Source organism: Nicotiana sylvestris, chromosome 11 (genome assembly GCF_000393655.2).
Source record: "Nicotiana sylvestris chromosome 11, ASM39365v2, whole genome shotgun sequence".
Lineage (NCBI taxonomy): Eukaryota > Viridiplantae > Streptophyta > Magnoliopsida > Solanales > Solanaceae > Nicotiana > Nicotiana sylvestris.
In genome coordinates, this window is record NC_091067.1 from 66,862,010 (window position 1) to 66,887,435 (window position 25,426).

The 25,426-nt window shown below is 38.7% G+C and overlaps 2 long non-coding RNA genes across 2 annotated transcripts; both read left to right on the forward strand.

Annotated features, from left to right (window-relative positions):
• Positions 1 to 1,913: 1,913 nt before the first annotated feature.
• Positions 1,914 to 5,379, forward strand: LOC104245749 (uncharacterized). Its single transcript, XR_011403672.1, has 3 exons — positions 1,914 to 2,050; positions 3,735 to 3,987; positions 4,706 to 5,379. It is a non-coding gene; the product is annotated as an uncharacterized lncRNA (long non-coding RNA).
• Positions 5,380 to 6,663: 1,284 nt separating this feature from the next.
• On the forward strand, positions 6,664 to 24,369 carry LOC138882337 (uncharacterized). Its single transcript, XR_011403909.1, has 3 exons — positions 6,664 to 6,844; positions 7,493 to 7,660; positions 23,339 to 24,369. It is a non-coding gene; the product is annotated as an uncharacterized lncRNA (long non-coding RNA).
• Positions 24,370 to 25,426: the final 1,057 nt, after the last annotated feature.

A 25,426-nucleotide genomic window follows, 5' to 3' on the forward strand; every position in this document is an offset into this window, starting at 1 on the left:
TGTAAAGGGATTTATCTTTTTTGTCATTTTTTTGCTTTTTAGTCTATTTTCCTATCAGTAAATCTTTATCTTCCAAAAGAAAGAATGAAACGTTGCCACAATTGAAATAATGGAAAAACAAATTCTTTCTTCCAACAGAAATTAAAGAACGAAGCGTCGCAACAATTGAAATAATTGAACGGTTACAATTTGCAATAATACTGATAATTAAAGTTGAAAAGGAGCAATACCAACAGTTTGCAACTTATGCAAGTATTTCTATAAGGATTTTAGTTAAAGACATTCTTGTCCGTAAACTATGATGTGAGAAGCACCAGTCACCATTTCCAAATGCCTCACACAATGGCATTTCAATGCAACATATTATCGATGTTACTGCTCCGGTAGTTTGCAAGCCAATATTATGGAACTATGGATCAGAAAGTTAATTAACAAGGTTTCCGATTAAGCTTGAAAAAGAGGTAAGCAAACTTAACCTCGCCTATTTTCTATATATTCAAAAGGTTGTGCATTGTTTTACTCTATCTATATTGAGATCTCCACAAAGTAAAGAACTTTTAATTATTTGCTACTATAAAATCTGCACGAACTGTGAGTTTGTTAGTGGATTTTTGGTTCTTCATATGTGTCGGAGGAGGAAGTAATCACACATTCCGTGAGATTGAAGAAAAATATTTGTTCAGGCTGTGTCCAAAAGTTATGGAGTTGAATGTAAATAATTTTTTTAAGTAACTATTTAGTTCAAACTAGAGTGAAATATTGTACATCTTAAATAAACACTTGGAAGCGCTCACTGGAAAGATATACAGCTTTTCTTATCCATCTTTTGAAAGCCGTTTCTAAAATTACAATAAGGTGCAAATCAATTTAAATATTGGCATAATTGTAGTAAGGCCACGAACATCCACAAACATTATCTTTTTAAGGAAAAAAAACTTATGGGAAAGCAAAGAGCTCCACATAGCACTTCCAAATGGAGAAATTTGATATAAATATGTGCACACGTGCTGCATAAATATCAACATTAAAAAACATATAAGTGAATAAGTACACTTAGACCGGAAAAAATACAATCTTAATAAGCTACAATTAACAGGTTCTACATCGATCAAAGTTGGATCTAGAATTTAAGATATATGGATTCTATCTATAGGTTCTTGGTATTGAACTCATTGTATTTTTAAAGTTATGAGTTCATCCTACAATTTTACTGGAAATTTTATGCATCAATATATGTATTTTCAACTCTTTTTTCTCTCTCACATGCTTAAGGAGAGTAAATATATTTTCTATACCATGAGATCACGGGATGATAGAAAATACACTTTTACAAGTTGGTGTGTAGTTTGAACTATGAGACCAGTTGAGAGGGGACTTATGTAATAACCATTTTTTCAGATTTAAAATAAGGAAAAATTATACAAGTATTAAAATTTATCTCTAATGAATGGAAATAAAATTAAGTACTTATATACATATATCAAATAATGTATACAAAGAAAATACTACATGTCTTAACGTTTGTTACTCATTGCACATGAGATCAATCTTTCTTCAAACGTTATAACACCTCTAAAGTGATGGAAAATAGAGGAAAACAAGTGTTAACAATAAATTAGATAAAAACTTGAAATTTGATTTATTTAAATTAAATGGCTAAAATATTTTACCATTCACATGTTAATAGAACGATTATTTAAAATCTTTAGTTTTCGAGTGCGGATATATTTACTAGTACTATATAAATCAAGGACGGATTAAAACATCCAAAACTTTGACTTAAAAAAAAAAAAGAATATGGACTAATGTGTCAATTTTACTGTTGCAGACATAGCAAGACTTTTTCTTTTTCCTTTCTGATAAGTCCACTGGAAAAGATTAATTAAAAATTTCTACTGCTATTAGCAATTTATTTCAATTGTTAAGGAAAATATGGGACAAGTGCAGAGCGAAGCCATTGACAACCGATCTCAAATTGATTCATTAAAGGCATCGAAAGCCACCTCTGCTGATGAATCTCCGCCGCAATCTCTTGATTCTTTGATTGCTGGTAACATCTCTATTCTCTGCTTTTACTCTGTTTATTTCTTCTGTTTTTTTTTGCTTTTGGATAAATTTTTTATTCCTTTTTTCAAGAATCCAAAATCAAAGTTTAGTCTTTATTAATAGCTGCACTACAAGGGGCTTGCAAATTTATTAACTTTTTTTTTTCTTCTAACGGGGTTGGAGAAGAGCTGAGATGTGTAGTGAAGGTAGTAATCAAAGAATTAAGAGATTGCACCTAGAGGCGGATCTAGGATTTTAATTCTATGGTTTCAATATTTAAAGTTTTTAGCATTAAACTCATTATATTTTAAAGTTATAGGTCTATATCTACTACTATTTATTTTAATTTTAGTGATATTCACGTATAAATTTATGTTCTGTGGCGAAAGTACTGGGTTAAGTGTATGCTCCATTCGCCCCTGATTGCACCTATTGCTTTTGGCTCAACCTTTATATGCGTATGTTATTAATAAGCGCAATAACTTCACCTCAATATCAAACTAGTGGAGGTCGACTACATCAATCCTCTAGTTCTATTGGGTTCATTTCTCCACTACTTAATAATTTGTAATTAGGGATCTAAAATTAGAGATTCTCTAAACCTCTGGCGTTTCACTACACTATCTCTAATCAAATTGGCCTTTTGTGACCAACTAGTTGGTATTGATACTTTGTCTCCATTGACCAATAAAAAATAAGAAAAAGAGAGAAAAGGAAAGAAACCTTTGTTTCAATGTCTATTCTTTGAATTATATAGTATTTGCAAAGACTTGAGCGCAAGGAGAGCCTTGGCACAACCGTAAATATTACGGCCGTGTGACCAGCTAGTCACTGTGTTCAAGATGTGGAAATAGCCTTTTGCAGAAATGCAAGGTAAGGTTGTGTGCATAAGACCCAATGTGGTCCGGCCCTTCCCCAGATCCCACGCATAGCGGGAGTTTAGTATATCGGGCTGCCTGACAAAGTTTAGAGTAGTACTCTGCACCTTTGGACTTGAAATGTGGATTCATCTACGGTGGTCGGGGAAAGGGAGTAAAGGGGCTGGTTTGTTGAATATGTGGTTTCTTATGTGTCGATACTACGATGAAAGTTATATGCATGACGGTGTCAATATTTTGTTTGTGCGAAATGATGGAGTTGCTATTTAAGGAAGATAATATTGAAAAATGCAGTTTTCCTGCTATCATTAAAGAATTGACTTTCATTTTTGGCTATCTAATGCATGTTTTCTGTGTACTGAGACTTAACATTATGGCCAAGTTCAACTAGTTTGGGATTGAGTCAGAATTGATTGACTATTTGTTGATTGGAACATTGATAAAGCTCTGATTTCACTTCCCATATGAGTAGCTATCAATGCTATTTTCATGTATTGTTTTCTTACTGCAATCTGATTTTTGCAACTATCTCTACTTCTTGCTCTATGTCTCTATAAGTGTTTGTCGTTATCCCAAATTCCTGAGAGACAAATTGTCTTTGGATCCAGTAACTACAGTTGATCTATTTGTATAACATCAAGGTGTATACCAGATCTATAGTGAAAGTATGCTAATTAGTTATTTCCAAAGTCTTGAGCGCCGTGTAATAACAATATGGATTGAATACTTCCTAATGATGTTTGAACCATATTTGTAAAATTTAAAGACTCCTAAGAAATTTTCACAAATAGTCTTCCTTTCGTCTTGTAGAAGCTGCAGCATATGGTGAAGATGGTGAGAATGAGGTTGCTTCAGGCTTTTCGGATCATAAACTTGCTCAATAAAAGTTGAAATTTGTTACTTCTCTTTGCTCAAGAAACTGAAACTCTGTTTTTAGTCCATTGACGATAAAGCTCAGAAAGCCCTAGAATGCCCTTGCATTGCTCATTTACTGAGTGGACCCTGTGGCAACCAGTTTTCAGATGCTTTCCTCTGTTTTCTCAAGAGCACGGCTGAAGAAAAGGTAACTGAATTTGTCTGCTTCTTGCTATTTGTAGAGTTACAATCGGTGCATCTATCTCATCTCTCGTGAAGATATTCGTCACATCTTTTTAATTCAATTTAATTTCAGGGAGCTGATATTCCTCTATGAACCAAGGTTGTTAAGTGCCACATAAGTTATAACATGGTAAACATAGATCAGCTTATTAAGCTATAGTTGTACATATTTCTGTGTCTATATTATGAAAGATTAAAATTATGTGTGTGTTCTTACTTTTTCTTATTTTGAAAAGGGAGGTCAAAAATTAAAATTATGTGTGGCTTTTCTTTTCTGCTTGAGAGAATTAAGGTTTCCTTTCTCCATAGTCTAGAAGACGGCCTCTCTACCTCCATAAGGTAGGAGTAAGGTCTGCGTACACTTTACCCTCCCAGACCCCACTTGTGGGATTTCACTGGGTTTGTTGTCGTTGTTGTTTGTTTCTCCATAGTCTAGACCACAGTTGATGCCCTAAAATTTGGTTGCTTGTGGTAAACTGACTTCGGTGTTATGTAAGAATTACGATCAGAAAGCTTTGTCATCGTCATTCATACGCAACACTGAAAGAGAAGTGCTCAAAATTTTTCTTTGAACTGATAATGGAAATGAACATGAGTTTTCATTCAGTCTTTTACTTACTCGTTTTATTCGTTTTCCCTTTTCATGCTTCTAACATGTGAAAAACCTTCATTTCCGACTGTAGGGCTCTGACTGCGTTAGTCCCTTTGTCGCTCTTCAGAGTTGTATCAAGGCAAATCCTAATGCATTTTCAAAGGACATCCTGGAGGACGATGATAATACCAGGAAACAAGATGAAGTCAAGAAGGAGGAAACACCTAAACAAGAATACAGAATCATCCCCCCCATTTGGTCTGTAGAATCAAAGGGCTCTAAGCGTAAGGCGTAGAAAGTCTCACCTTTTTCTTTGTTCGTTTTTGGTCCTTTCTAGGAAGCTGGAGTGGTATAACACTACTGCACTAAGTAGCAGTGTATTGAAAAACTTTTCTCGTTGTGATTTACATGATCAGACTTTTGAAGTTTATTAAGCTGGAATTGTAGAGACTACTAGGCCATAGCTTTACTGGTTATTGTTATTGCTTTTCCGTCTATTTTCTGGCTCTTAGAATGCTGTTATTAAGCTGGAATTGTAGAGACTACTAGGCCATAGCTTTAGGATGCTCTTAGGATAAAATTTCAGTCTTCTTGAGCCGAGGGTCTATCGGAAACAGCCTCCCTACTCCCTCGGGGTAGGGATAAGGTCTGCGTACACACTACCCTCCCCAAACCCCACTTGTGAAATTTTACTGGGTTGTTGTTGTTGTTATACACAAAGATAATTTGCTTATTTGGCTAGCAAAAGTTTGGTTGGATTCAGTTTCTCCGGTGATCCCAACTTTACCGTTGTCAATTGCTATTTCATGGAAAGCTTTAGTCAGTGTATCTCTATTACATGCGCGCCATGTAGTATTAAATGATTTAGCTTCACATTTGATACTTATGAGGTACGCGAAAGGTCCTTAAATTTCAAAAGGGTGTACAAATAGTTTGGATGATAAAGGGGAATGTCCTATACATTATTCTTTTGTTAGCTGTCTAATATTGATACTGTGGCAGGGTTAACCATGGTTAACCGATAAAGTTTATGTATAAGACTCATGTCATGTATTTATTGGTTTGGTGCACCGGATCTGAGATAACATTTTTCGGGTATTTTGTGATCAACCCTGGGAAGTCGATTTTTTTTCCCGTGGAGTGACAAATATTTGTGCAAAAGAAAACATGTAAAATATTAATCCGTTTGACAGATATTTGAATTCACAAACCCCATAAAAAATCTTCTAACAGTACTCCTCCTTTGACAGATCTCTGGATTTTATCCTTTTATCAACATATTCTTTTAGTAATCATTAGAAATTATTAACTTGTCAAATATTAATATTGGAGAAGATCACAATAAATAAAGAACGAAATTATTTTGTTCAGAGGTAGATCCAAGATTTTAATTCTATGGGTTCAAAATTTTGATTTCAGCCACTGAAACTATCACCTTGTTGAGTTATGGGTTCATAGCTCAATTTATTCAGCAATTTTAATAAATTTTATACTGAAAATCCAGGTCTAGCATAAAAGTTATGCCATAACTAATATGCTGGATTCGCCCATGATTCTTTTAAGATTAACAAATCTGTTCCATCTTCTCGTTTTTCAACAACAACGCTGGAAATTCTTCCTTGTTCAACGGCCTCAAAGTGAAAGAAACTTCCCAATTGGTGTTATGTACAATTGCCTAGACAAACTCAGGATATAGAGTCAGCGAGTTTAGAATAAGTAGAATATTTTTTTTAAACAATTGTATATATACATATTGAACCAATAAAACCCGCCCTAAAAGAATAAGTAGAATATTTTTTTTAAACAATTGTATATATACATATTGAACCAATAAAACCCGCCCTAAATCTGACTCTCTTGACTTGTCCTTCGTATTCTCCTTCGCCTAACGTGTAGAGTCACACAAAGATAATTTGCTTATTAGTTGAAGAAAAGTTTCACGCAGCTTGTGAGTATACAATGTAAGAGTCACATAAATGAAATGATTCACCTTCTTTATACCTTCCTCAATGACCTACATTTCCCTATATATATACATCAATATATGAACATCTTGCAGCCAAGAAATTGTAAAACATGGAAATATTGGAAAATAAAAATGTAGAAGTAAACAGCAGTAAGTACAGGGGAAAAGTATGTGTGACAGGTGCATCTGGTTTTCTAGCTTCATGGCTGATCAAACGCCTTCTATTGTCTGGTTATCATGTCATTGGCACAGTTAGAGATCCAGGTACATGCAACTACTCCTACTCCTACTACTAGACTATGTTATACGCAGGGGCAGATGTAGTGTTCTATCGACGGGTGCAATTGAATCCATAATTTTCGATGCAGAGTAAAAATTTGTATGTAAAAATTCATTAAAATTGCAAAAGCAGATATGAACCCATAAATTTATAATGGGTTCGATGCTGAAAACCTTAAAAGTTGAGCCCATAGGGTTTGAATCCTTAATCCGACTTTGGTTATACGGATCCTTCATTTGCCTCCGCGAGAGCGATATACATATGCAAATGGAGTGTATTTTCTATGGATTCAACCAAACTTTAAGTTTTTGACACAAACATTCTATATAAAGAACATTAAAATTTCAACAAAATTTAAATTCTGAACCAATGATTTTAAAAGTGCAATGAGTTCAGTGCTAAGAACATTAAGAGTAGACTCATAAGGTTTAAATCTTGGATCCATCTCTGAAAGATAAAGGTGAAGGTACTTCTTGCAAAGTCTTCAAAATACACTAAATATTAATAAATGCGATATCTTTCTATACCAAATATGTGTACTTAAACGAATCTATGTAACAATAGCTACTAGTAATGGAGATTTATCCACTCAAATCTGTTACATGGCATTGATGTTTTTATGTTAAAATCAGGGAACCAAAACAAAGTAGGCCATCTATGGAGGCTGCAAGGAGCAGAGACTTCATCTGGTGAAAGCTAACCTTACTGATGAAGGAAGCTTTGATGATGCTATTATGGGCTGTGAAGGTGTTTTTCATACTGCCTCACCTGTCTTGGGAAAGCCTACTTATGATCTTACGGTATTCAAAATATTCTGTTCGTTTCATTTTATATGACAATATTTGATTGAACGCGCTTTTGTAAGTCAAACATTTTAAAACTTCACAAAATGAAAAGAGTATCATATAAATTGAACAAAGGTCATCACCTTTAAGTGACTACATGTGCATATGCACGCTGAAATCATGAAACCTGCAATAGATGGTACCTTAAATGTGCTAAGATCCTGTAAGAAAAATCCAAGTCTGAAACGTGTGGTTTTGACCTCATCTTCCTCAACAGCAAGGGTAAGAGATGACTGTCACACCTCCTTTTTCACTACCCCGCAAGGGTACAAGAGAGTTTTCCAATTAAAGGACAATTGAAACGGGATTATTATTAAAAAATCAGAGTCGCCACTTGGGAGATTTATGGTGTCCCAAGTCACCGGTTTAATCCCGAATCGAGGAAAAGAATGACTCTGTTTAACAGTCCGCGAACCAGAAATCCGGATAAGGAATTCTGTTAATCCGGGAGAAGGAGTTAGGCATTCCCGAATTCCGTGGTTCTAGCACAGTCGCTCAACTGTTATATTCGGCTTAATTATCTGATTTTATACAAATATGAACTTATGTGCGAATTCCAACCATGAACCGCTTTTATTCAAATTATTAAAGAAACTTGAACGTCGTTTGAAACATGTCTTTAGATCGCGTCACATGAAATGCACCCGCAATCCTGAACACATTTGATTCGACATTTTGGGATTTGGATTTGGGTCGCATGAAATGCACACCCGAATTTAAGAAAGGTAAGATTATTAAACATGCGCCTAAAGAGACTGTCGTGTTATTAATTCGGCGAAGGCCGTGGATATTCGCTAAACGGCCTCTCCCGAAAGCTAGATAGTTATTAAAAATAGAGGGCCTCGCCGCTTGTACGTTTTATTTTGGCGAGGCACGCCTCATTTATTTTTAAAAGGACATTCCTAAAGTGACTCCATTTTCTATTTAAGTTTGTCTCTAAAATAAAAGAGAAAAATCCTAGTTAATTACATGCTTGAAAAGGCCATTACTTATTTATCGGATTAAAGCAAACGCAACCGAAAAATTGCAATCAAACTTGCGTAAAAGGAGATTATTTCATGCCTTATTCTATAAGCCAATACTACTGAAATTGAAATTATAAATAAATACAGAATTGACAAACAACATATATTCAAAAGAAACTAATTATCCTATAACTAATTTAAACCCACATTGTTAGATGAACTGAACCGTTGGAACTAATTGTTTTCAACTACTTGAAACTAAGCCAACCTTAATTACTAATGATTACGAAAGTTTGCTTAAGCTTGATCATTAACTTAAATAACCTATTGGATTAGTGTTCTTAGCCTTACTACATTGAATCGCACTTCAAATATATCAAGCCTACGGATTATACGAAATTACTAACCAATTATATTTGCCTAACACTTACAGATCTTTGTTACTAACAAGATTCAAAAAATCACAAACTTCAAGTTACTTCTATTCCAATATTCGCGAGTTCAAACCTAGATTTTACCAACCAATTAAATCGATTCACCACATTAACTAATAATCGATTCGAGTTGGATGTGATTCCGAAGCTACATTATTTTAAATATATGAATTAGCAAAATTGAAACTGATAACTATGCAATTCCTACAGAAATACGTCCAATAGTTCAACAATCTAACAATTCTGCTCAAATTAAACATGCATACTGTATTGACTAATATTCACGTCATTTCAAGGATCTTAGGTCCGTAATCTAACGTTATGCCCTATCTAGCTGCTAATCAGTGATCTTACAAATATAGTTTTAATACTAATGCCTCTACCCTTCATATAACAGGAAACACATAACTAATATCTAACTAAAATACAATTATTCTATAGTAAAATACATAAATCTTCTGTCCATTTTATTTCAACTTCAATAATCAAACATCGAGGTGATTCAAAGTAGTGTACCTGATAATAGAACAAAAGAAGAAGGTGAGGATTAGTAGATCAGTAGCAGACAACAGCAACAACAACAATAACCAACATGCAACTTAAAACCAACGGAACAAAATCCGGCAACCAGCAGTCCGGAAAACCAATGGAGAAAAACCCAGAAATAGCAATGAAACAGTAACAGATGTCCAACAATACACTTCAGGAAATACTACTTGAAAACCAACAATGCCAAACAATTACTGGCAGAAAAACAGAGTGAATCAGGGGCGAAAGGGCAATGGAACAGTTATGGTATTTTAGAATTAAAGAAAAGACCTCACTTTTAGTTTGAAAGTCAGCCTATTTCAACTTTAAAATTACTGAATTCTGATGATAAAATCCAGCAGGTTTTTAACTTGAACTATGAATGTTTTCCCTTTGTTCAAAGTTCAGCTCCCATTCACCCTTAAACTCTGGACTTTTCCCCTCAAAATCCAGTCTACCTTTTCCAACCCCTCCCTTTTCTTTTACTTTCCAGCTACTATATTCCTCTACTATGTGAATCATTTTATCTTTTCATTATTACCTACTGTTGCTAATTTCCAATTAGCAAAAGCACCTCTTATTCCTTAGTGGCCCGCCTATCAATAAGCACTAGTTCAATTTAAAGCACACCAGGACCCTACTGGACAGACTACTCAGTCAAAACCATTTTCAAACCTTTGAACTCCCCAAATTACCCCCTGAGACCCCACTGTTATTACTTCATTACCCTAAGCTTTACAAGTCTGAAGTTACATCTATGTAAGTTCAAACCTGAAACTAATTTTGGTTAAACACCTAAATAACTACAGCTATATCCAATTCACAATCCTATTCAGACACAATGATTTAAGGCATAAGAATAGAAGAAAATCGAAATGGTATTAATCAGGGCAATGAGATAAACTATGAAGAACTGAACGAATAATCTGGTTAAAATAAACAAGACTGAAAACAACAGGTTCAATTCATTACACATTTAACACAGAAGACAAAAAGAAATGGTAAATGGACTGGGTCATTGCATTGCATTTTGGGCCTGATTTTGGCTTGGCCTAGTTCGACTCAACTAATTATTTTAACTCTTTTCTTTTCCTTCTTTTAATTAACAATTAACAACAACTCTAGAAATAAATTGTAAAAAAAAATTGATCTACAAAAATATTAATTAGCCCTTAACAACAAACAACACACAAGTTAAAACATTTAATTAAAAATAAAATCACACAATGGCACATTTAAATGACAAAATTACAACAATTACATATTTTTTGTGATTTTCTTTCTTTTAAAACCAAATTATGGTTTAATTAATTCCTAATTGTAAGAAATAAAAATCCTAAGTGCACATGCCACATATTTTTTATTATTTCAATTAATTATAACAGGATAAACATTCACAGACAAAAACACAAATAATTATCCAAAAATGCCACGCAAATCCTAAAAATTGTACACCAAGAAAATTTTATTTTATTTTTTGATTTCTTTTGGAGTAGTTTTCGTGAAGCAAAAATCACGTGCTCACAGCTGCCCCTTTTTGTCCGAAAACACAAAGTGTTTTTGTGCAAAGATAAAGTGAGCGGATACGAGCGATTTTTGCCCGTTGGAATACTCCGTGTGAAGCATTTTTTGAAAAGGTTTAACCGAACCTTTGCTTCAAAGGTTTCCTACATATCCCTGGCTAAAAGGGAATCAGGTTAATGTAGTTCGGGAAGTTTTGGTAGCTGGGACTACCATGGGACTGCAATTTTGTTGTTACTGCTGCTGCATGTTGTTACTACTGCTTACCGATCTCCGTGTTACACTATGCTCAAAAGAAAATAAGAGGCTAGACTAAACTAGGAATTACAAAATCTTATCTATCTTCCACTCGCTCTGGTTGCCTTGCTTTCTTGTCGGCTTGTGTTTCCTCTGGTGCTTTTCTTCCGAAAACTGCTGGGGATGACACTGGCCTTTTGCTTTTCTGAACACAAGTTTTATCATTTCGTTCTGTCTGCTGGGGACGCTGCTTCCTACATTAAAGCTTGTTATGCTGGGGATTTTTATTGTAACCCTCCGCATTACTGACTTCTGATTTAATCTTGAAATGTATTCCTCTGTTCTGCAGGCGGGCTCCTGACTCCGACTTGACTTTTAAAAGATGACACAACCTCCATTCTCCAGGCGGGCTCCTGACTTTAATAGTAATTCAAAAATATAACAACCTCCATTCTACAGGCGGGCTCCTGACTTCTTCAACAATTTAAAAATACAACAACCTCCGTTCTACAGGCGGGCTCCTGACTTCTTCAACTTAAAATTTTAACAACCTCCATTCTATAGGCGGGCTCCTGACTCCAACTTAAAATTTAACAACCTCCATTCTCCAGGCGGGCTCCTGACTCCTTCAACTTTTAAAATAAACAACCTCCGTTCTACAGGCGGGCTCCTAACTCCAACTTAAAATTTAACAACCTCCATTCTCCAGGCGGGCTCCTGACTCCTTCAACTTTTAAAATAAACAACCTCCGTTCTACAGGCGGGCTCCTGACTCCAACTTAAAATTTAACAACCTCCATTCTACAGGCGGTCTCCTGACTTCTCCAACTTTAAATATAACAACCTCCGTTCTACAGGCGGGCTCTTGCCTCCAACTTAAAATTTAACAACCTCCATTCTCCAGGCGGACTCCTGACTCCAACTTAAAATTTAACAACCTCCATTCTACAGGCGGGCTCCTGACTCCAACTTAAAATTTAACAACCTCCATTCTACAGGCGGGCTCCTGACTCCAACTTAAAATTTAACAACCTCCATTCTCCAGGCGGGCTCCTGACTTCTCCAACTTTTAAAATAAACAACCTCCGTTCTACAGGCGGGCTCCTGACTCCAACTTAAAATTTAACAACCTCCATTCTCCAGGCAGGCTCCTGACTTCTCCAACTTTTAAAATAAACAACCTCCATTCTACAGGCGGGCTCCTGACTCCAACTTAAAATTTAACAACCTCCATTCTCCAGGCGGGCTCCTGACTTCTCCAACTTTTAAAATAAACAACCCCCGTTCTTCAGGCGGGCTCCTGACTTCTTCAGCAATTACTTCCCTCAAACTAGTGTTCTCATTTCTCTGAAACCTGCCGGGGATAACACTGCTGGGGAATTATCTTCCTTCTTTAAGACTAGTTACTTTCCTCCTTTTAATAATGGTGGGGATGATACTGATTCAAAGACCACTACCCTTAAAACTTGGGTTATCTTTCTTCTTCCAAGATTGCTTTCTTTAAAACTTGTATTGCCTTCTCCCGTGAACTGCTGGGGATTTCACTTCCTTCAAAACTTGTGTTATCTTCCATCTTTCCCAAGTGGGTATCTGATTTCAAGAAAATTTTCGCACTGAGAGAAAATTTTCTGCCCCAGTTTGATAATCTTCTTTGTGGCCATGTCTTCCCGCTGTCGATAACATTTCCTTTCCCTGCTTCAAATAAAAGAAAAATTTGTTAGTTTAAAAACGTGGTGAGTGGTCGTGCCACTCCTACTGGGGATGGTTTTTCCTTTTTCCTTTCCCTGCTTTGCGTTTTATTACAAAACTTGCTGGGGATGATATTCCTGCTTGGGATGGTTTTTCTTTTCTCCTCCTTCCCCGCTCTGTGTTGTCCGACCATCGCGGAACTTGGTCGATAATCTGTTGGAGTTGTTCCTGCATCTCGCAAATCTGTTGGGGATCCTCATAACCTTTTAACGGTTGCTTTTTGTTTTTCTCCACAGATTTAGACCCATTCATCATTTGGTCTTGCGACAAACTTCTTTTCGCTTTGTCGCCTTATATTTGGCCTGTCCTATTCGCATTTTGCTTTGCACCGTTTTGGCAACTAGTAGTAAGCTCTGCAAATCCTTTTCAAAACAAACTGCTGGGGAGGTAAAGTCTTTAAACCAAGAAATGAAAAAGTGATGATTTCAAAAGATAGAAAAAGAAGAAGTCTTTCTGAACGAATGCTGGGGAGAAGAAAAATGAAAAGGACTTATTTGAATGAAATAACCGATCTTGACGATCATGTCGTGCATTCCGGATTAATCAACCCAGTCTATTTGTATGAATCAATCTTTCTGGTGGCCTTATTTCGCTGGGGGATATGCAGGCGCCCAACTCTTTTTGCTAAATCAACACTTTTGCATTGCTTGATGCCTCGACGAATCCTTTCTGCCAATCTTATCTTGTCGCCTCATAGTACCCTTGGAGGGGTTTTCACTAATAAGACTCTTATTTCTCTCAACTCCCGTTTCCTTATGGTGCATGTGAAGGTTTTCACCGATAAGACTCTCTCATTTTATTTCTCTCAACTCCCGTCACCTTATGGTGCCTGTGAAGGTTTTTACCGATAAGACTCTCTCATTTTATTTCTCTCAACTCCCGTCGCCTTATGGTGCCTGTGAAGGTTTTCACCGATAAGACTCTCTCATTTTATTTTATTTTTTTAGCTGGGGATTGGAGTGTTGCCGATATGACTCTCTCTACTGGGGATTCTTCCGGCTATTAATTCATTTCCAGTTTATGATCCTCCTCTCTGCTGGGGATCAGAGTGTTATTCCTGACTTCCATTTGCCAGCTTGGGCACTTCTCGGAGGCTGATCGGGAGGTCTTTTTTAGACATCAATATGGATTTTTGTGTATGGCTAAAAGAAAAGGGGTATCAAAAGGTTCAAAATAATTTTGATGGGTAAAACATTACAACTCTTGGAATCAAACTTCTTTCGCAAAATTACAAACACAACTTCTACCCCAGTTTCTTGCTTGGGGATTTTTATTTTTTTGTTACGCTATGACCGAGCCGTGAGGCGCCTACGTATCCTCTTTGAGGAATCAGGTCGAACGTAGTTCCCACTTCCTTTGTTTTTCTTGTGACTTTTCTTTTGTCTTTATTATCGTTATTTTTTTTTTCATTTTCATTACTGATTCCAAAAGAGGGGTATGAAAGAATAAATAAGGCTCAAAAGGGGAAGCAAATGTTAAAGTGTTTGGATATAAGAAAGAATTGCCTCCGTCATTTCATTCTCCGATAAATGCCAAGTACAAACAAACGACAATTACAATTAAAAGAAATTATACATAATATCTCTTAACTGCGTCAAAATTGATAGCCATGTCGACGCATTTCCCTTCGATATCTGTTAAACATAAAGCGCCATTGGACAACACTCTGGTTACAATGAATGGCCCTTGCCAATTCGGGGCGAACTTGCCCTTTGCCTCGGCTTGATGTGGGAGGATGCATTTCAGCACTTGCTGGCCCACTTCAAACTTCCGGGGACGCACCTTTTTGTTGTACGCTCTTGCCATTCTCTTTTGATATAACTGGCCATGACACACGGCTGCCAATCTCTTTTCATCAATCAAGTTCAACTGCTCCAAACGGGTTTTGACCCACTCGTCATCATCAATCTCAGCTTTAGCGACAATCTGAAGGGATGGAATTTCAGCTTCCGCCGGTATTACTGCTTCAGTTCAATATACCAACAAATAAGGAGTTGCCCCTACTAAAGTACGGATAGTAGTGCGATAACCTAACAATGCAAATGGTAATTTTTCATGCCATTGTCTGGATCCTTGTACCATCTTCCTCAGTATCTTCTTGATGTTCTTGTTGGCTGCCTCAACTGCTCCATTCGCCTTGGGACGATATGGTGTGGAATTACGGTGTGTAATCTTAAACTGCTGACATACCTCTTTCATCAAATTGCTGTTAAGATTAGCACCATTATCCGTGATGATCACCTTTGGGATTCCGAATCTACAGATGATATGGGAGTGAACAAAATCTACCACTGCCTTCTTGGTTACCGACTTGAAAGTTTTAGCTTCAACCCACTTAGTGAAATAGTCGATGGTCACCAGAATGAACCTATGACCGTTGGTAGCTGCCGGCTCAATAGGTCCAATGACATCCATGCCCCAGGCAACAAATGGCCATGGTGCTGACATTGTATGCAATTCTGTCGGCGGAGAATGAATCAAATCTCTGTGTATCTGACACTGATGGCATTTCCGCACGAAACTGATACAATCACGCTCCATAATGAGCCAATAGTACCCTGCTCGAAGAATCTTCTTTGCCAATACATATCCGCTCATATGCAGCCCACAAACTCCAGCATGTACCTCTGTCATAATTGTCGTGGCTTGACTAGCATCTATACATCTCAGCAATCCCAAATCTGGGGTTCTTTTGTACAACACTCCTCCACTGAGGAAAAATCCATTGGCCAATCACCGAATGGTTCTCTTTGATCTCCGGTGGCCTGCTCCGGGTATATCCCAATCTTGAGGTATTCCTTGACATCATAGAACCATGGCTCGCCATCCATTTCTTCCTCTATCATGTTGCAATAAGCATGCTAATCACGAACCTGGATATGCAACGGGTCAACATGAATTTTGTCTGGGTGGTGAAACATCGATGCTAAAGTGGCCAAAGCATCGGCAACCTCATTGTGAACTCTTGGGATGTGTCTGAACTCCACTGATCGAAATCGCTTGCTCAGATCGTGCAAACATTGTCGATATGGTATGAGCTTCAAATCCCGTGTTTCCCATTTACCCTGAATCTGATGCACCAGGAGGTCCGAGTCTCCCAAGACCAAGACGTCCTGGACATCCATGTCTGCAGCTAACCTTAAACCCAAAATGTATGCCTCATATTCAGCCATGTTATTGGTACAATAGAAACGTAGCTGAGCCGTAATAGGATAATTGTGTCCTATTTCAGAAATAAGTACCGCTCCTATTCCAACTCTTTTCGCATTCGCGGCTCCATCAAAGAAGAGCTTCCAACCTGGTTTTTGGCCTGTTCTAGTTCATCAATGTGCATCACCTCTTCATCGGGAAAATAAGTCCTCAGTGGCTCATACTCTTCATCGACCGGGTTCTCTGCCAAATGATCGGCCAATGCCTGGGCTTTCATCGCAGTCCGAGTCACATAGATTATGTCAAACTCTGTGAGCAAAATCTTCCATTTTGCCAGTCTGCCTGTCGGCATAGGCTTTTGAAAGATATACTTCAACGGATCCAAGCATGAAATGAGGTAAGTAGTGTAGGATGACAAATAATGTTTCAACTTCTATGCCACCCAAGTTAAGGCGCAACATGTCCTTTCTAGGTGAGTGTACTTAACCTCATAGGCTGTGAACTTCTTGCTAAGATAATAGATGGCCTGCTCCTTCCTACCGGTGACGTCATGATGCCCCAGTACATATCCAAATGAATTTTCCAAGACTGTCAAGTAAAGAATCAAAGGCCTCCCTGGTTCTGGCGGAACCAGCACAGGTGGGTTTGTCAAGTAACCTTTTATCTTGTCAAACACTTCTTGACACTCATCAGTCTACTTGATCGCAGTGTCCTTCCTCAACAACTTGAAAATAGGCTCACAGGTTGTCGTGAGCTGAGCAATAAACCTGCTGATGTAGTTCATCCTTCCTAACAGACTCATCACTTCAGTCTTGTTCCTCGGAGGGGGCAAATCTTGTATGGCTTTGATCTTTGATGGGTACAGCTCGATGCCTCGCCGACTGACTATGAATCCCAATAGTTTTCCGGATGGAACACCAAATACACACTTGGCGGGGTTGAGCTTGAGGTTGTACCTGCGAAGCCTCTGGAAGAATTTCCTCAAATCCCTGACTTGGTCGGATTGATGCTTTGATTTTATGATCACATCATCTACATATACCTCAATCTTCTTGTGTATCATATTGTGAAACACAATAGTCATTGCCCTCATATAGGTTGCTCCAGCATTCTTTAAACCAAATGGCATTACCCGGTAGCAATAAGTTCCCCAGGGTATGATGAATGCCGTCTTTTCTTCATCTTCTTCATCCATTAGAACCTGATAATACCCGGCATAGAGATCCACAAAAGATCCGATCTCACGCTTGGCGCAATTATCGATCAAAATATGGATATTGGGTAGTAGGAAGTTATCCTTCAGACTTGCTTTGTTGAGATTGCGGTAATCGACGCATACTCTGATCTAGTCATCCTTCTTCGGCACAGGCACGACATTAGCCAACCAAACAGGATATCGGGTAACCCGGATAACCTTTGCATCCAACTGTTTGGTAACCTCTTCTTTAATCTTCACACTCATATCAGTTTTGAATTTCCTCAACTTTTGCTTGACGAGAGGGAACGCTGGATCAGTGGGCAATTTGTGGACCACTAAATCAGTGCTTAACCCTGGCATGTCGTCATATGACCCTGCAAAAACATCTTTGTACTCAATAAGTGTTTTGATTAACTCTTCCTGGATTTTTGGCTCGAGATGGAGACTTATTTTAGTCTCTCGGATATTGTCTGTGTCCCCTAAATTGATGGCTTCTGTGTCATTCAGATTGGGTTTGGGTTTCTCTTCGAAGTAAACTAACTCTTTACTAATTTCTTCGAACGCTTCATCCTCATCATCATACTCTGATTCGTAATCGCAATCTACTTCTTGAACTATCATTTCGGAATCAGATTGGTTTTTAAGACTGGACTGAGAATTTCTTATGCACGCCATGTCATTAAGACCAGTATGAAGAGAACTGTACAGAAAAAGAAAAGAAGAAAGCCAAAATTAAAATAAAATAAGGAATGAAGAAGAAACTTTTTTATTTTATTGAATTATGGGATAACAAGGTTTCACACTTTGATGAACACAATAAAAATAAATCTGGATTACAACCCTGGAATAATCCAAAGACAAGAAAGAAAAATCAAATCCCACTACCAAGACTCCCTCCGAGTAGGAAGGGGAGTAGCCATCCAATTGTTGGTATTGGCCCTAGGCCCCACAAACTGTATGTCTGCCTTACTGGAACCTTCTCCAGCTTCTATCATGTTGATATCAGCGAACAACCTTTCAAAGCCTTCATTCAAATCTCCATCCGGCCCAATCAGAGGTCCGAGAACTTTGGACAGCAATTGCTTTTTGATGCTCGGCCTGACAAAAGATCTGGACAGGCGTGGAATTGGCTTGGGAAGGACCCAACCTCTTTTCTTCAACTTGCGAGCCCGCTTTACATCTGCTGCGGTAGGCTTGAATCCTAACCCAAAAGTATCCAGGTTCTTGGGCAAAGAAACTGGCTGGACAATTCCCTGCAGATCAATCCCCAAACCTTTTCCTGGTACAAACCCGCTGTTTAACATTTCCGAGGCTATCATGAAGGTTGCAGCTGCTATTCTGGGAAATGGAAGGCCCCCACCCTCGGGAATTTTGTCTACTGAGACTGCGTTAAAAACCTGGTAAACCCATGGGCCCTTGTCATCGTCGGTTTCTATGAAGGGCACAATGGCATCACTAACGGCGCCTGTACCATCATCCCCGTGTACCACAATCTCTTGTCTATCCCATTCGAATTTGACCACCTGATGAAGTGTAGAAGGCACTGCTTTGGCGGCGTGGATCCAGGGTCCTCCCAACAGAAGATTATATGACACCGCCACGTCTAACACTTGAAACTCCATGGTGAACTCGACTGGACCAATTGTTAACTCAAGTATGATGTCACCCACTGTGTCTGTACCACCACCATCAAACCCTCGAACATAGATGTTCTTCTTGTGAATCCGGTCACCATCGACCTTCAGTTTGTTCAATGTGGCCAAAGGACAAATATTGGCATTGGAGCCATTATCAATCAGTACTCGGGTGACTACCGAGTCTTCACACTTCACAGTCAAATAGAGGGCCCTATTATGTTCTGTACCTTCCACGAGTAACTCATCGTCTTAAAATGTGACCCTGTTGACCTCAAAAATTTTGTTTGCTATTTTCTCCAGATGGTTCACAGAGATTTTATCCGGAACGTGGGCTTCGTTCAGGATTTTCATCAATACCTAGCGATGCTCATCTGAATGGATCAACAAGGATAACAATGAGATCTGTGCCGGGGTCTTCCTCAACTGCTCCACAATGGAGTAGTCTTGTGCCTTCATCTTCTTCAAAAACTCCTCTGCTTCTTCCTCCGTTACTAGCTTCTTTATTGTTATTGGATTGGCCCTTCTCAATTCTGCGGGAGAAAAACACTTTCCCGAACGAGTTAACCCCTGGGTCTCGCATACTTGTTCCACAACCTCCTTCCCCTTATGCATCACTGTCACTTGACTGTAGCTCCATGGCACAACTTTCTCACTTGTTATCGGCAACTGCATTACTGGCCTGATAACAACTGGTCCTACGCGGGCCGCCTTCACAACTAACACTGGTGCGCTTGGTACTCCCTGCAGCACTACCTTGACCGGCTCCGGCTTCTTCGCAACAACAGATGCACATTTCCCTATTACCACAACTAGCTTGTCATCTACCCTTCCCAACTGCACCGCTGCCTCTCCATTGGTCGGCTTTTCGTTTGGACTGGCACGAATCATCATTACCGTTTGTGAGGGTTTCTTGGGCTCCCCTCCTTCGTGCACTAGTTCGATCATGTGGGCCTCATGGTGCACCGGCAGCGGGTTCTCATTGATGTTGGGTGCCTCTAGTGCCTGAACCTCGATCCTATTCGTGTCAATAGGATCTTGTACGGCAGTCTTCAACTTCCAACACTTCTCAGTATCATGTCCGGGAGCCCCCGAACAATATTCACAGCTTACCGAGTGATCCAGATTTTTGGGCAGGGGATTTGGCAATTTGGGCTCAATAGGACTCAATAGGCCTCACTGCCTCAATTTGTGGAACAGAGTAGTATAGGTTTCTCCCAACGGAGTGAATGTTCTCGACCTCTGCACCCTTTCATTCCTGAAAGTCTGATTCCCACGGAAGCCTGGCCCCGTAGGATTCCTGTAGGCTCTTGGTGGTGGATATGTATTTTGTGGAGGTGGGTATATGTTTTGTGGAGGTGGATATGTATTCTGGGGAAACGGCGCATGCCATTGTGGGCGAGCCGGAGGCTGGGTGTTAGTTTGGGCATGATGGACGGAGAAATGTGGTTCTTGTGGTGGATAATAGGGCTGTGGAGGGTTGTATGAAGTGTGTAGGTAATTTGGGTGATGGGGTTTGGGTTGGTAGCGAGGGGAAGGACCTATTGATCTGGACTAAGTACCTGCTTCAACTGTTGCGACCTCCTCTCTCTTCTTTTTCCCGAGCGTACCTCCCGTGCCGCTTTGGATAGCCTGAGTTGTGGCCTTGATTGCCGAATAACTCATTATCTTGTTGGACCTGAGTCCTTCTTCAACCATACCACCCATTTTTACTACTTCGTTGAAAGATTTACCAACTGACGTCACCAGGTGACCAAAGTAAGTTGGCTCCAAAGTTTGTAAGAAGTAGTCCACCATTTCTCCTTCCCTCATTGGTGGATCGACTCTTGCTGCTTGTTCTCTCCAACGGAATCCGAATTCCCTGAAGCTCTCTCCAGGCTTTTTCTCAAGTTTCAACAGTGTGACACGGTCAGGGACGATCTCATGGTTATACTGGAAGTGACCTGCAAATGCTTGTGCTAGATCGTCCCAAGTATACCACCTACTAGGATCCTGCCTCGTGTACCATTACAGTGCGGACCCGCTTAGACTTTGACCAAAATAAGCTATCAGCATCTCATCCTTTCCACCTGCCCCTCTCATCTTACTACAGAAACCTCGTAGATGTGCCATGGGATCACCATGTCCCTCATATAGATCAAACTTTGGCATCTTAAAACCTGCCGACAATTGAACATCGGGGAAGGGACACAGATATTTGTAGGCCACACTAACTTGGCTGCCCAATCCATGTATATTCCTGAAGGATTGCTCCAGGCTTTTCACTTTACAAAGCACTTCGTCCTGCTCCAGATTTTTAGCCGGCCTCTCAGTTTCTGCCGGGAGCTGAAGGTGAGGGGTGTAAGTGTATGGCTCGGGGTGCTTTGAAGGTGAGTTTGGGAGGATAGTATTGGTTGTCGTGAACCTGAAACACTGGTTCATCGGACGATTTTTGCAATGTGGCGGGTGGAGGTGCCACAAAAACAAGAACAATTGGTGGAGGAGGGTTTTATTTGGGTGGTGGAGCTTGGGGATTATAGGAAGTTTCTCCCTGATAGTATTGGGCAATGGGGAAGCTCATTGATGGACCAGTGGAAGGGTGTTCTGGAGTCCGAGCCGGTGAGAGGGTAGGAGTAGGGGGAAGTATTGGTGATGTTTGTCCCTTAGCCCAGGCTAAGTGCACCCCAGCTATCTCTTGTCTCAACCTGTCTACTTCCTCCTTCATCATTTGCATATCCGTCTTTTCCTCCTCAACACTTTTGTCCGAATCAGACATACTTTCCGGAATGGGCCCTTTAGATCTTGTGTGGTAATGGTAATCTGCCAGAACGTTCTAACGAGCTAACTGTTTCGAAATCTTTCTCTGATAAACAACAAACTTGTTAGCGTTAGAGTTTAACAAATATTGTAATTTCATGTTGGGGAATGCAATGTTCCTAGGCAGTTTAACCATTTCTAACATGTTTTTGCTTCGATTGCATGCGTCATCCCGGCTTACTCTCTCTTTTTATGTCCTTTTTTCCTTTCTTTTATTCACAATGCCTTTTCTCCTTTTTTTCTTTTTAGTGATGGTCGAATCTTATGTGGATTGCCTACGTATCATGTCCCCGCATGAATCAGACCGGGCGTAGTTCTGCCACATAAGTGCGAAAAAGAAAAAAGATAATCTTTTGGAAATTTTCGATTTTTCATTAATAAACATTCTATTACAAACCAGGCGCTTTTTTGGAAAGGAAAATAACAGACTCAAAACCAAACCAAGTACGAACTTAATAACTACTGACATACTCTGATGTGAAATAAAGACAGACTCTAAGAAAAGAAAAATACAGACTCAAACTATGAATGTTTCAGAGTTTTGAATTTTGGTGCTTGCGGGGCGTCGTTCGGCCTCGCCGCGGGCTTTGGTGTAAGGCTCCTTTGCAGATCCTTCAAATTTTCCACGATCTGGTGGACATAAATCCTTATTGAAACAAAAAAAAAGGTTCCTTTTGCATCGTGCTCATCCTGCACATTTATTAAGGTGATTAAGCAAAAATAAAATTTATTTGACTCAACCAATTGGCTATTTTTTTTCCACAGATTAAAAGAAAGATCCGGTTCCGAACACGGCCTTTCAGCACTTCAGGAATGAAGATTTTAAGGCTGTGAGGGTCAACCAATCAAAACTCTAAAGGATGATCAAAAGTGGCCGTTTATGCAAAGTCAGCCTTCCGGCGTCCCTTTCGGGAACATTCGGCTATTCTTGCAAAAAATGGCATCACCCGACTTATTTATGTTGACAATTAAAATTTGATATTTTTTGGCTATTTTTGCAAAAGGGGAAGTTGGACCCGATGGGAGTTGCCTACGTATCTCACATCCCGTGAGAATCAAACCGACGTAGTTCGGGCAAATAAAATAGACCATTTTTTTTTTCTAAATAAACTATTTTGAAAACAAGACAAACTAAAAATAAAGACTTTTTTTTTGCTTTCTGAATAAAACAAACTATTTAAAATAAAACTTTTTTTTCATTTTCTAAAAAATTTGGCAGAATTTCGACACTATTCGAGCATTGATATTTTTAAAACTAGTGATTAACTCTCTTAACCCTCTACACTGCTATTTCTCTTCTTTTTTTTCATCATTTTTTTTCATTTTTTCCACTATTTAAAAGCCGGTCAGCATGCGAGTCCGAAGCATATAAATGCACATGTAGCAAGTAAGATGCATCATGATTGTCTTTTTTGTTTCAGGTACACCTGTCCTAGACAGACCCAACCCCTGTGTTGAGTCTCCAAAGTCAAATGCACATGATGCAAACAAACGTTCCTACTAGGGATCCGAAATGTGGTTTTGTCATACTAGGTTTAAAAAAACCTGAGTGTATTGTTCTAAACCTGGCTTACCTGAGCGGACAACTCGAGCCGAGGAGGAGGCAGCGTACCGGGAATACAGAAGCTTCACCGGCTTAGCAACTTATCCGAACCTCGTTCTAAAAAATGGGATTGACTCTAAACAGAAAAGAAGTCACACGAAGTGCACCCTTCTTCATGATTTAGAAGACTCAGAGGGAAGATGGGTTTCGTAACAATTTATATACAATTCACAGAATAACAAAGCAATAAAAGCAACAATTAGCACATTGGGCCCAAACATGTAATAAAATCAGATAATAAATAAAGCCAAATGTAACAATTATTCTACGCTCGAATTCTTCAACCCTGAACCAGAGATTCTGGGTTCATTCCCCAGCAGAGTCGCCAGAGCTGTCACACCTCTTTTTTCACTACCCCGCAAGGGTACAAGGGAGTTTTTCCAATTAAAGGACAATTGAAACGGGATTATTATTAAAGAATCAGAGTCGCCACTTGGGAGATTTATGGTGTCCCAAGTCACCGGTTTAATCCCGAATCGAGGAAAAGAATGACTCTGTTTAACAGTCCGCGAACCAGAAATCCGGATAAGGAATTCTGTTAACCCGGGAGAAGGTGTTAGGCATTCCCGAATTCTGTGGTTCTAGCACAGTCGCTCAACTGTTATATTCGGCTTAATTATCTGATTTTATACAAATATGAACTTATGTGCGAATTCCAACCATGAACCGCTTTTATTCAAATTATTAAAGAAATTTGAACGTCGTTTGAAACATGTCTTTGGATCGCGTCACATGAAATGCACCCGCAATCCTGAACACATTTGATTCGACATTTGGGGATTTGGATTTGGGTCGCAAGAAATGCACACCCGAATTTAAGAAAGGTAAGATTATTAAACATGCGCCTAAAGAGACTATCGTGTTATTAATTCGGCGAAGGCCGTGGATATTCGCTAAACGGCCTCTCCCGAAAGCTAGATAGTTATTAAAAATAGAGGGCCTCGCCGCTTGTACGTTTTATTTTGGCGAGGCACGCCTCATTTATTTTTAAAAGGACATTCCTAAAGTGACTACATTTTCTATTTAAGTTTGTCTCTAAAATAAAAGAGAAAAATCCTAGTTAATTACATGCTTGAAAAGGCCATTACTTATTTATCGGATTAAAGCAAACGCAACCGGAAAATTGCAATCAAACTTGCGTAAAAGGAGATTATTTCATGCCTTATTCTATAAGCCAATACTACTGAAATTGAAATTATAAATAAATACAGAATTGACAAACAACATATATTCAAAAGAAACTAATTATCCTATAACTAATTTAAACCCACATTGTTAGATGAACTGAACCGTTGGAACTAATTGTTTTCAACTACTTGAAACTAAGCCAACATTAATTACTAATGATTACGAAAGTTTGCTTAAGCTTGATCATTAACTTAAATAACCTATTGGATTAGTGTTCTTAGCCTTACTACATTGAATCTCACTTCAAATATATCAAGCCTACGGATTATACGAAATTACTAACCAATTATATTTGCCTAACACTTACAGATCTTTGTTACTAACAAGATTCAAAAAATCACAAACTTCAAGTTACTTCTATTCCAATATTCGCGAGTTCAAACCTAGATTTTACCAACCAATTAAATCGATTCACCACATTAACTAATTACCAATTCGAGTTGGATGTGATTCTGAAGCTACATTATTTTAAATATATGAATTAGCAAAACTAAAACTGATAACTATGCAATTCCTACAGAAATACGTCCAATAGTTCAACAATCTAACAATTCTGCTCAAATTAAACATGCATACTGTATTGACTAATATTCACGTCATTTCAAGGATCTTAGGTCCGTAATCTAACGTTATGCCCTATCTAGCTGCTAATCAGTGATCTTACAAAAATAGTCTTAATACTACATGCCTCTACCCTTCATATAACAGGAAACACATA